General features: G+C 41.6%; 1 pseudogene; it reads left to right on the forward strand.

Moving 5' to 3' along the window:
• The first annotated feature begins 216 nt into the window (after nt 1-216).
• On the forward strand, nt 217-335 carry LOC112484575 (annotated as a pseudogene).
• Nucleotides 336-12,637: the final 12,302 nt, after the last annotated feature.

Consider the following 12,637-nt stretch of genomic DNA (forward strand, 5'->3'; position numbering starts at 1 on the left):
ACGTTTCCTACTTCTCCGAGATTCCTACGATTCCGTCTACATATTGCCAAGACCCTAAAATAAATTTTCCAGAACATTCTGGATAACACATTTCTCCTAGTATAAGTAATCTTCTTTGATTTGGGTTTAAAAACAAACTAAATCCAAATGTTGCTAAAATCTTCATTTTCCTGTTTTCGCATTCTTTAAAGACAAAGCTTAAGATTTCAGAAAGTCATCTACGGCCATGCCACCCTGAACGTGCCCGATCTTGTCTGATCTCAGAAGCTAAGCAGGATCAGGCCTGGTTAGTACTTGGATGGGAGACCACCTAGGAAGACCAGGTGCTGTGGGTTTTTGAAAAAATAAAAAAAGATTTCGCAAAGTTTCCAGTAGCTGGATATCTATCATGTATTGTAGTCTTAAAAATACTGTTGAGTTAAAAAATAATAAAGTACTGTATAGGAATTTTTTAAGCAATCGGTAGATAAAAGACAAAACAGCAAAGAGAGAGATCTCGAGATTAGCATGGTGAGACAGCTGTTTTCTCAGGGCTGAGGGACAAGGCTTGGATTTGCGCCAGCAGCTTTTCGCAATTCAAATTAGGTTTCTTAAGTGGTTTCAAAGTCTTAGGTCAGGGCCCTGAAGTTAACCTGGAGGTGCCAAGTGAAGTTGATGATTTCAAAGAGGTTTTCACAGTATCAATGAAAACCAAATGACAGAACTGGGCCTTGGACGGCGGGGGCTGAATTCAAAAGAAAATGAAACAGTGGGTTGCTTGTCATTGTACCTCCAGCGAGTCAAAGTCATCAAAGGAACGAGAGAAAAGTTTAAATTTAGGGGGTCGAATCTTAGATGTGGTCCGGACTGCAGTTTGGTGGGGTTTCTTGAAACCTCCGTGTGGCTGAGGAATGGGGAGGAGCCCAAGCAAAGGCAGAATCCCTGGGAAGCAGAGCTGGAAATTTCCTGTTGGTGTTTGTTACTGTCACTCAAACCTTTTAACAAATTGCATTTACTATTAGACTTTCTGCTGTTGTTTACTGATTATGAAGAAATACAAGAATTTGTAAAATATAGAGAAGCAAAGTTAGAAAATTAAAATTACCTGCCACCCAGAGATCAACTATAACAAATATTTTGGCCTATTTTCTTCCTACCTTGCTTTTCATGCATCCATCTACCATGCTTCCTTTCATTTATTCATCATCTACATAGTTCTTCTTATCCAGCTATTGATCTATCCTTATACAGTTAGATATCTCTGTCGTTATATAGAGTTTGCATTGTCGCCGATTATCACATGTTTTGACTCCTAACCTTCATTCACGGGGTATTCTGGTTTTGCTAGGCAGGCTAGGCAGGGAGTTTATGGCCTTTTAAAGCAGTCCCCCTTTATCCACGGTTTTGCTTGACAGTGTTTCACTTACCCGCAGTCAATCGCGGTCTGAAAATATTAAATGGAAAATTCCAGAAATCAACAATTCATAAGCTTTAAATCGCATGCTGTTCTGAGTAGCTTGATGAAATCTTGTACCATCCTACTCTGTCCTGCCCCGGACAGGACCCATCCCTTTGTCCAGCTTCTCCACATTGTAGATGCTCCTCGCCCATTAGTCACTTAGCAGGCGTCTCAGTTATCAGAATGACGGTCCAGGTACCGCACAACTTGTGTTCAAGTAAGCTTTATTTTACTTCATAATGCCACATTCACAGAACTTTTATTATAGTATATTATTATAATTGTTCTACTTTATTATGTTATTTTTGATCATCTCTTACTGTGCTTAATTTGTAAATTAAACTTTCTCATAGGCATGCATGTATGTATAGGGAAAAACGCAGTGTAAATAGGATTCGGTACCAAACACAGTTTCAGGCATCCGCTGGGGGTCTTGGAATGTATCCCCCACGGATAAGGGGGGACTATTACATTCAATGTTAAAAAATTTTTACAGTCAAGAATTTGGCGTTTTTCTCAGTTTAACTAAAACAAAAACATAAGACACAGAACTAGAGGGGTTTGCACTAAAGATTTAAAAATATTTTGGCCTGCAAAATTATGTTCCACGGCCTCCCCTTTGCTCGCTCCCTCATATCCCACCCAATGTGGCTCTCTGGTGGCTTCTTGGGTCTCTGAGAGGTTGCTTCTAAGGGCGGGATTGGAAATGTCTCTCTCAAAATCCCCACAGAGGTATCTCGAAGGATGGATAATTTATAATTGGTGACAGTAAGTAATGGGGTTAATGTATTGATAGTTGTCATATCCATCTATCTATCTATCTATCTATCTATCTATCTATCTATCTATCTATCTATCTATCTATCTATTTTTACAAAGTGTTTTATATTCATAAACTCAGCTGAGACTGGTAGAAAGATAGTTTAGATTGTGAGTAAAAGTGCCTTGAATTCTATTCCAAGTTTTGTCTCAACTATTACCTTTTACAACACTTAAATTCTCCGGACCTCAGTTTCTCTATGTATGAAGGGGGACGCTGATACCTAGTGGACCAGATACTTGCTAAGACTATTCCTAGATCAGCAGTGACATGTATTATGAAGGTTTTGAGGGCTCCATATTGGCCGAATATTGAGGCGTTATTTTCATGAACTACCAGTCAGCAGTGAACTTGCTATGGGAACACACTCAAAAAGGAACCAGAGTATATATTAATTTTGGGGAGGTGGGTGGGCGGAGGAGGATGCAGGGTTTGTTTCCCCAAACAAAGTTGTAAAAATCTGCTAATATTGTTCCTCTGTACCTTTCTTAGTTCGTTGGGTGAAATAAGCTGAGTGAGTAGGGGTATGTGAGTGAGTGAGTGAGTGAGTGAGTGAGTGAGTGAGTGAGTGTGTGTGTGTGTGTAGAAAGATACGAAGGATCATTTATTACATACATACTTCATGGAGCAACTGGCATCAGTCAGTATTTCTTGAATAGCCCCACGAACAAACGTAAGATGGAGTAAGCTTGGAGAGAACACATGTTCTAACGAATTTGGGCCCTTGAGGGCCTCCTAAGAGAGCTGTGGTGTTTGCTCCCAGAGAGAAGAGCCCATGACGACAATGTGTTTCCTGCTTCCCAGGGTCCAGGTTAGCACTCGTGGCTCTAGGCCTGGGCACTCAGCCACAGCCGTAGCCACAGCCCTGCCACATACTCAGGGATGGGAGGGGCAGGCCACTCCTGGGAATGGCTTCCTGCTCCCCACTCCTGATGCTGAGTCCAAGAAAAGGAAAAAAACAAATTCACCCACGACTCTAATGGAGGTGTTTTCCTCCACGTTTCATTGTTATTGACATAGCCAATCTGCAACGATTAATTAAGCAAATACTGGAGACTCGAATGCTGTTGGCCTCTTGTTTAAAAGTGACATAAAATTTATTCCCTATTTCTACATGAGTTACCGAAACAGAAAGTTGAATGACTTATCCAAGGCCACTTGGCAAGCCAGTGGGTTCAATCCCTACATACCTAGCACACACAGTTGGCCTGGGCGGAGGGATCGTGCAAGGATCCCCTGTCCCCTCATCTCGCACAGCACCCTGTCTACCCATTTGTAAATGCCTAACATTTCCAGAGCTGAGTCATTCCTTATAGAGTCTGAAAAGTCCCTCTATTAAGATCCAAACCCTAGGGCAGGGACAACGCTTTGAGCTACTACCATACATTTTCTTTAGAGGAATATCTTTTCTCAGATCCCTTTTTTAGAGAGTGAGCTAGAAACCAGGTCTTCCTGGAACAAGGCAGGAATGAGACACCTTGTCGTGTGGTGGCAGAAGGAAGGAAAGACTGGAGGTGGGGACTTGTCAAAGACAAACTTTCGGTTATGGGTTGGTCCTGCTTCCAGCTGAATTGCTACCCCACGTTGCAACTTTATTAATTCATCTTCTACTTGGGAATGTGTTTAAAATACCAAGCAATAAAATGGTCTGGGAGTCGACATGTTTAATTAAGTTCAAGTTGACTTAAACTTATTTATCTACTGTGTTCACGGATTCTTCTACCTCCCTCTCTGTTCCCTAAACAGAAGCTGCCCCAAGGACTGGCCCTGGGTTCGCTTTGTCCTCTAGGCTCTCGATTTGGGTCATTCGCTCTTACTTTTTCAGCTTTAAGCATCACAATTAGGAGGCTACACCTCCCCAATTTTCTCTAACCCAAGGATAGGAAACTTTGTCTGCAATGAGCCCGATAGGAAATATTTTAGTCTTTGCGGGACACACAGTCTGTTGAAGCTGCTCAACTCGGACTTTGCAGCATGAAAATAGCCATAGACATATGTAAATGAATGGGCGTGGCTCTGTGCCAATAAAACTTTTTTTTAGGAACATTGAAATTTGAAGTTCATGTAATTTTCACTTATCGCAAAACATTATTTGTCTTTTTTCTCCCCAACCATTTAAAAATGTAAAAACTATTCTCCCTGGGCTTTACAAAAGCAGACTGTGATCCAGATCAGGCCCATAGGCCCGAGTGTGTCGGCCCTTTTCCTAACCCATACCTCTCTCCATGCTCCAATCCTGCTGTCGAAAACACTCTCACAGTTGACAATTATAATACGGAAATCTCTCTGCCCTTTACCCATTTCACAAAATAAGAAGTAACTTCCTTATTCCTCTTAAGATACTGGAATTTTCCCAAGGACCCAGGCTGGAACTCTGAGGGTCACCTTATCTCCCATTTGTCATTTCTTACGCAAAACGAGCATCCCGATTTGACTGCAGACACACGTGCAATGCTCCCAGCAGCTGTCCCTCAATTTGGCACAAAAAGCCCTATATATCCAAATGAATTCTCATAGAGCAAGACTCTCATCACAGAACTCCCTTCGATGTCTCTACCATTTCCTGCACATATTGACCCAGCCTGCAAGGCCCTCCACTTGACTAGATGTAATTTTTCCTCTGGCAGAGTTTTCTAGTTTCATCTCTCTCTATTTCACTACACAGATTCTCTGCGCACCCCAAAAGGATTGGCCTTTGACAGGTGAAATCAACATGCTGGGAGGGGCATTCCTACCTTTATGCCTTTGCTCCTGATCTCCCCGTGCCCCACCCCCGCATCCCCGAACCCCGAGAACTGCTTTTCCTAAATCTATAGACCTATCAAAAGGCTCACAGCCAACCACAATAAGATACTATTTCTGACACACTAGGGTGGATGTCATGGAAAGACTGACAATAACTGATGTTGGTGAGAATGTAGAGAAATTGGAATCTTCGTTGAGTGCTGGTGAGGATGTAAAATGGTACAGAAGCTTTGAAAAGCAGACTGGTGGTTCCCAAAAGATTAAACATGGAGTTACCATATGACTCAGCAATTTGACTCCTAGGTGTCTACCCAAGAGAAATGAAAACACACATCCACATAAAAACTAGTAGACCAATGTTCATAGCAGCATTATTCATAATAGCCAGAAAGTGGAAAACACCCAAATGTCCATCAGCTCATGAATGGATAAACACAAAAGGTCACATATGATTCCATTTATATGAAATGTTCAGAATAGACAAATCTATAGCACTAGAAAGTAGATTAGTTGTTGCCTAGGACTGGGTGGGATTGAAGAAATGTGGGGAAATGAGGGGTGAATGTTAATGGGTATGATGTTCTAAAATCGATTGTGGTGATTATTGCACAACTCTGTGAATACACTAAAAACCACTGAACTGAATACTTTTAAATAGGTAAATTTTATGGTACGTGAATGATATCTCAGTAAAGCTGTTTTTAAAAGGCTCCTGACCAAATCAGATCACCAGAATGTGATTGTTAAAGAAAAGATTATTTTGTAGCTATATTATGCGTTCCACTCAGTTGATATTATATACTACCTTAAATTTTTTTCTGCCTATATTTTAATGTCCCAACTACGTTTGAAACTCTCATACTTTTACATATAAATGCCTGTGTTTGTTCATTTAATTCAGAAGATGATTGTGAGTAGTTAAAGTAATTTAAATCAAGCCAGAGCTGATAGGTTATAAAGTGTGGGTGTGTCAAACACAACTCACAAGCTGCCATTTTTGATGTGAAATGATGAAATGGAAAAAAACAAAGCTTAGTTTCACCTGTAAATTGATACGTCTTGCTTTTACCATTGTGCATCCATTGGACATTGACAAACTGGGCACAGGCTGTCTCTCTGATCTACTGCAGAGTGCTCGGAAATGAGGATATTTGGTTATAGTTTTGATGCACTTTCCCCATTCCAATTTCTTAATTCATGACTACTATGACTGTATTATGTGCATAACATTGAACACAAAAATTATTTAAGCAAATTCTATAAGTAATATATGACTATGCTAATGTAGCTGTCAGCTTGCTACATACTAAGCATGTGGCACCCTAAATTCCATTTGCTACCAATTTGTTCTTTTTGAAAAGTTTATATTTGGCACATGATTTCTTGAAAGATATCAATTAATAAAATGTTAAGGTGTATATCGTAGGTCTATAGTCAACATATGTTGATTAGGTCACCAAGAAATTAAGTATATGGAAATGAATAGAATCCTGCTTGTGTTAGGGTTCTCTAGAGAGCACCCATGATCCATTCTATAAATTATATCCAAGTAAATGCTCTCAACACAAGGGTTAAGGAACCCTAATAGTATGCCAGGCTTCCAAAGGAAATTTCTACCCTAGAATCCTATTCAGGGCAAAGATGCAGCAATATATTAAATTATTATGTTTAATGTCAGGGAAGTATCTTTTCAGGAAAGGTCAGAAATCATTTGTCTTTCGAGTATCACATTTGAATGACCTAATTCTCAGCAAGTGGAAATGCAAAGTCAAAGCCGTAGGCAAAGCAGAGTTCTTGAAAGACCAACTTTCTACACTTTGCGTTATAGCCTCATTTTCAAGATTACTCAACTCCTTGAGGGCCACCCAAGGCCTGGGCGACCTTGGCGAAACTTGAGTTCCCATCTAGACGTGTGGGACCATGGCTGTAGTTAGCAAGAGCTTCACCCACTTGCTTGGAATATCCTCTGTATATATACCTAGGAATGTGTAATGGTGGTGACCAAGGATTCGGGAATTGGAATCCTAGCCAATCACACTCGCTTTGCTTCAGAGACTGTATTAGTTTCCTGTGGCTGCTGTAATGAATTACCACAAACTTGGTGGCTTAAAACAGCACGAATTCGATATGTTATAGTTCTGTACATCAAAAGTCTGAAATGGATTTTACTGGGATAAAATCAGATGTAAGCAAGGCTGGTTCCTTCTGGAGGCTCGAGGGGAGAATCCATTTCTTTCCTTTTCCACTATCTAAAGGCCATTGGCATTCCTTGGTTCCTGGCCCCTTCTTTCTTCTTCAGAACTTCACATCTTCCCATCTCTCTCTACCTCCCTTGTATAAGGACCCTTGTTATTACACTGGGAGCACCAGGGTAATCTAGGATAATGTCTCCATCTCAAGATCCTTAACCAATCTACAAAATCCCTTTTGTCACCTAAGGTAACATATTTGCAGGTTTCAGGGATTAAGGCATGGATATCTTTGGAGGCCATTATTCTGTCAAAGAGTAGTCCTCCTTGAAATATCATCATCATCATCACCGTCATCACGACCCTTAAACATCAATAATAGTCTGGGCACAGGTGGCGAACACTCTATATCATCGTTTCATGTCGTCCTTAAACACCACTGGAGTTTGGTGTTGCTACACCCATTTTACACATGGCAACACTGAAGCTCTGGGAGGCATGATGACTTGCCAAGAGTCCCATGGCTACAGGTCCAGTCACCTCTTGCTGCAAAGTCTGTGATTTTAAACACTATCAGGAAATTCTCTTCAACTCTTCATGGTCACCACAACCATCTCCGTCTGGGATTGTAGAGGTACCTCATCCTCAGCTTCCCACCTTTTCCTGTCCAGCCTCATGGTGAAGCTCTGGTGTGACTCTCAGGTTCCATAGTTAACACAATGCCCAACAAAGACCTAGATGGGTAAGGGTGACCCAGCATCTAGTCCACCTGTCTGCCTCATTGGGGGTGGAGTCAGTCATGTGACATTTATTTAGTGTCCACTGTGCGCTGGGCACAGAAGCAGGCTCTGGCAGTTCATCGATTTTTATCTCAAACCATGAGGCATATCACTGATGCCACATTCACAGCACGTATGATTTTAGTGGAACAAACTGTCTTGTACTTTGTGATTTCAAACAAGTAGTTATCCTTGACCTTAGTTATAAGCATATCTAAAGTACATAGGAAGACAAGGTATAGACACTTAAGATTTAGTCTTTTCCCTACCCAAATCAATATTCTTTGACTTATACTTGATTCACTGATTTTAAGAATTATAAGTGAATATTTTTCCTGATTTTCAAAGGGAAAGCTGAGCTACAGGATGGTTATTTAGTCCAGAAAGAGAAAGAAAAACAAACCTGGGGAATCCCAGTCTCAGGCAGCCACTGGTGGAGACTATGAGCCAGGCCTGACGAATGTCCAGACTGGATGAACTCCATCTGCAAAGGCAGGCTTGTCCCATGACTGTGACAGACACTTAACTTTGCCTACCTGGTTTAATTAAATTATGCCTAGGAATCCTCAGAAAAGCCCAGTTCATCACTTTTCTGAGCCTGGGCACATAAGGTAGCTGGGTCAGGAGTGTTTTTTTTTAAAAGATGGAAGAGACTTGAGTATATCTCCATGTTAAGGAGGTAGAGGCAGAAGAGAGGGAGCAATTAAAGATAAGGGAGAAACAGCAGCCACAAGCTAGAAATAACCCAACCACCAGGTAAACAGAAAATCAAAAAGTGGTACATCCGTCCAACGAAGTACAACTCAGTAATAAAAAGGCATGACTGACTGCTACATATAACGATATGAATGAATCAAAAAATCGTGTGCCGAGTGAAAAAGCTGGACAACAAAGAGTACGTACTGCATGATTGTATTTACATGAAATTCTAGAAAATGCAAATTAATATAGAGTTACAGAAAGCAGATCGGTGGTTGCCTAACGTTAGAATCGGAGAGAAAGGAATGAACAGCAATGAGGTCCAAGGGCATGTTTGGAGACGATGGAGATATTCTGTGTCTTAATTTTGGTAGTGGTTTCATGGTCTCCAAACCCAACAAACGGTACACTTTAAATGGATGTCAATTGATTGTACATAACTTATACTTCAATAAAGCTGATTTATAAAGAAACATACAGGGAGGATCTTTGGGGTCCTGTGGACTGGAAGAGGAAGCCCCCTTTCACTGAGAAGGAAAGGAAAGAGGCCAAGGCAGAGATGGTTACAGGTCCAGTCACAGATGAGAAGGGAAGGGCCAAGAGAAGAGGTGGTTAGCCACCACTTGTGTGAATGCTTCTCAAAAGCTCCCTGTATCTCAGAAGCTAAACAGGGTCGGGCCTGGTTAGTACTTGGATGGGAGACCACCTGGGAAGACCAGGTGCTGTAGGCGTAAAAAACAAAAAAATAAAAAAGGGATTGTAAGCTGACAAGGTCCTTGCAATCTGTTAGGTCAACCAAGGGTCGCCTCGCCTAAAAAAAAAAAAAAAACAACTCCCTGCATCGTCCCCCGGAAAGAGGGTCCTTTGAATATACGCAGTCACGTGGATCACCGTGAAGTTAATTCACATCTGAATTCTGGAAACTCGCACTGTCACATCTTAACCCACAATGTGTCCTATCCAGGTTGTATGTTTGCAAAGTCTAACCTCCTCATGCCTCTAAATTCAGCCCACCTTCGGCTCGTTACTCCTGTCCCATAGAGCACATAAGAGCCTCAGCAGTGAACTAACTGGTTGATGTGTTCTGAGTGGTGTTTTCTTCATTGTTGTTGTTGTTGTTGTTGTTTTTCCTGTGCCACTTTAATTACTGGCAACTGCAGAAGCCATAAGAAGGTGAGAGTAAAGGCTCCATCAGAAACTGTCAGGCTGGGAGGAGAGCCTGGAAGAAAGGAATCTGCAAGCACCTCTGAGGTTATCAACTCTTTCGTTTAACTACTCACCGGAGTATATCAGACAATATTTTGCAGTAACGAAGACAGAGCCATAGCAACCAGACTACAAAGAGAAGTGCAGGCTTCTGGAAAAGGCTTGAAGTCTCTGAAGAGATATTAGCATTTTGCAGCTTCGATTTCTTCTTGTGTTTGTTTCCTTTTGGTAGCTACTGGAGATACACTGTGTTTTCTTTACAAGCCACCAAACTAGGGACATTTTGACTTACCAAAGCTGGGTTCGTGGGCCTAAGACTGGAATTCTTCAGTTAGTAGAAATACTAGATTGAAAATGTTTTCCTCAGTTATTAAAAATGTCATCCTCGGAATATGTTTTCTTAGCTGCTAATATCTGGTGCTTTTTCACGTTAACAATAATCTTTCTATTCTTCTGAAGAAACAGGACGTTGTGATTAAGTAGAGAAACCAAAAATCCTTCTCCTTGACACCATGCTCGCTAACCAAAGTCCTTCTCCAAGGGCGAGTTTCTCATGTAAGGTAAAAGCTGGGCAGGGTCCCCACCTATGGGTGACAGAAGATGAGTTGGGTCAGGCACGTTCTCCTTTGTAGCTGTTTGAGCTTTTCCAAAAGAATAATGATATGAGACCCAAAAGAGGTCAAAAAGAAAAAAAAAAAGTGACTATGCCTGTGCAGGTGAGTGTGGTACTAAAAGGGGCCATGTACGGCTCATTCCTCTGGTGAACTAGGAGCCTACTGTCCCTTACCACCCACCAAAGCACCCATCTGCTCTACAGTTTAAAAGAGAACAGACTACCAAAAGAATTGAAAATAGACACTCAAATACTTGTACACGAATGTTCATACAGCACTATCCACAATAGCGAGAAGGTAGAAGACAACCCAAAGGCCCATCAGTGAATGAAAGGATAAACAAAATGTGATCTATCTATACAGTGAAATAGTATTCAGCCATCAAAGTAATGTACCAATACACTCTATAACATGGATGACCGTCAAAAAGTTACGCTAAAAGAAGCCAGGCATAAGCAGTTACTTATAGTGTGATTCCATTTATATGAAATGTCTGGAATAGGCAAATCCAGAGGGACAGAAGGTAGACTGATGGCTGCCAGAGGCTGGAGGTGGGGGAAAAGGGGAATGACTGATAATGGGTACCAGGTTTCCTTTCAGGGTGATAGATTTCTGGAACCAGATAGAAGTGATGGCTGCACATCACTGAGAATGTACCAAATGCCACCGAATCGTATGCTTCAAAGTGGGTAATTTTATGTTACGTGAATTTCGCTGCAAATTAAAAAATTTCCAAGTCAAAATAGATTGTCATGCTGTCACATAAAAACCTTTTTAATGCAAATAATGCACTCAACAATAAAATATTAAAGAAAAAGCTATTATAAAAAAAGCAGACTGGCAAGCAGATGTATTCGATTCATTCTATTAATATTAAGTGCACCTTCAGTGTCTCGATTAGAGGAAGAGAGACTGGTAAAGAAACCATCCGAGGCTGTGATGAGGATGGGAACGGGATGGAGGAAGTAGGGGCAGTTGGGAGAATTGCTTTGCCAAGAGCTGCCTGCGTGGTTGAAGACAAATATTGACAGCGTGCCTTGCGCCAGGAGGCCACACCCTGCCTCAGCTTGAATCTCATTGAAGTTAATTAGTAAGGTTAGGCAGAATTTGGTGAGGAACACAAAGGAGAGATGATAAAGAATAGAGTAAATGTTTACAGAGTTTAGAGATGGAAAAGCTCTCCTGGGCTGGACTGACTCCTTGCAGGATGGAAGAGGACAGAGAATAAGCATGAGTTCTGAGGACCAGGAGTCAGGACTTCTAGTCCCTAGTTGGGTCACTGCATGACCATGAACTTCGGCAAGCCATGTTAACTTTCTGGGTCTTGGTTTTCTTTGCTAAGTGCTTTCCAGACTAAACAGACATCACAGATGTCCGTAGAACATTTACAACATAAAGACTCCCTTAAGGCTGGAGAAAAGGCCCTGTAGAGATCAAACTGGTTCTCAGACTCGAATCCCCTGGGGCTTGTTACTACTCAGATTGCTGGGCCCCACTCCCAGAGTTTCTGATCCAGTAGGTCTGGGGCGGAGACCTAGAAATGCTTGTATCTCTAGAAAGTTCTCAGGGAGGCTGATACCTCAGCATGTGTTGAGAACCACAGAAATAAATGAAACTAGTCCTTACCAACCCTGGATGATCATCAGAATCACCCGGAAAATATTTAATAAAAAAAAATTCAAGGGCCTCACTCATATGTTGTGAACCAGTGAGCCTCTGGAGTCCTGATCCTTCTGTTCAGCTCTAGATCCAGTGATGTTTCTGAGAGGTGGGCCTTGGGTGGGGCTCCTTCTGTGAGTGGGACTCAGAACGGGGGAGAGAAGGAAAGAGGGGTTCACTTGAGCCACCATGAGAAGTGGCAAGCTCTGGGTCAGCAATCAGCAGCCTGTGATGGGAACCAGGACCCAGCTCATCTTAGATAAAATCTATTGACCACTCACTGCATTTATTTAGCATCTAAAGAAGTGAGGAGGGAGACAGGACAGGAAAAGAAAAGTGGCTTTTCTACAGAGACTCTGGGGAAAGACCCGAGGAAACTTCATGGAACGCTCCAGGTAGTGTCTGTGCTGATCCTCCAATACTTATTCCTGCATTCTTTTTATTTTTCCCAGAATTAAGTCTAAATGATAAGAGCTTGTCAAATAAAA

Source organism: Pteropus alecto, unplaced genomic scaffold (genome assembly GCF_000325575.1).
Source record: "Pteropus alecto unplaced genomic scaffold, ASM32557v1 scaffold477, whole genome shotgun sequence".
Taxonomy (NCBI): domain Eukaryota; kingdom Metazoa; phylum Chordata; class Mammalia; order Chiroptera; family Pteropodidae; genus Pteropus; species Pteropus alecto.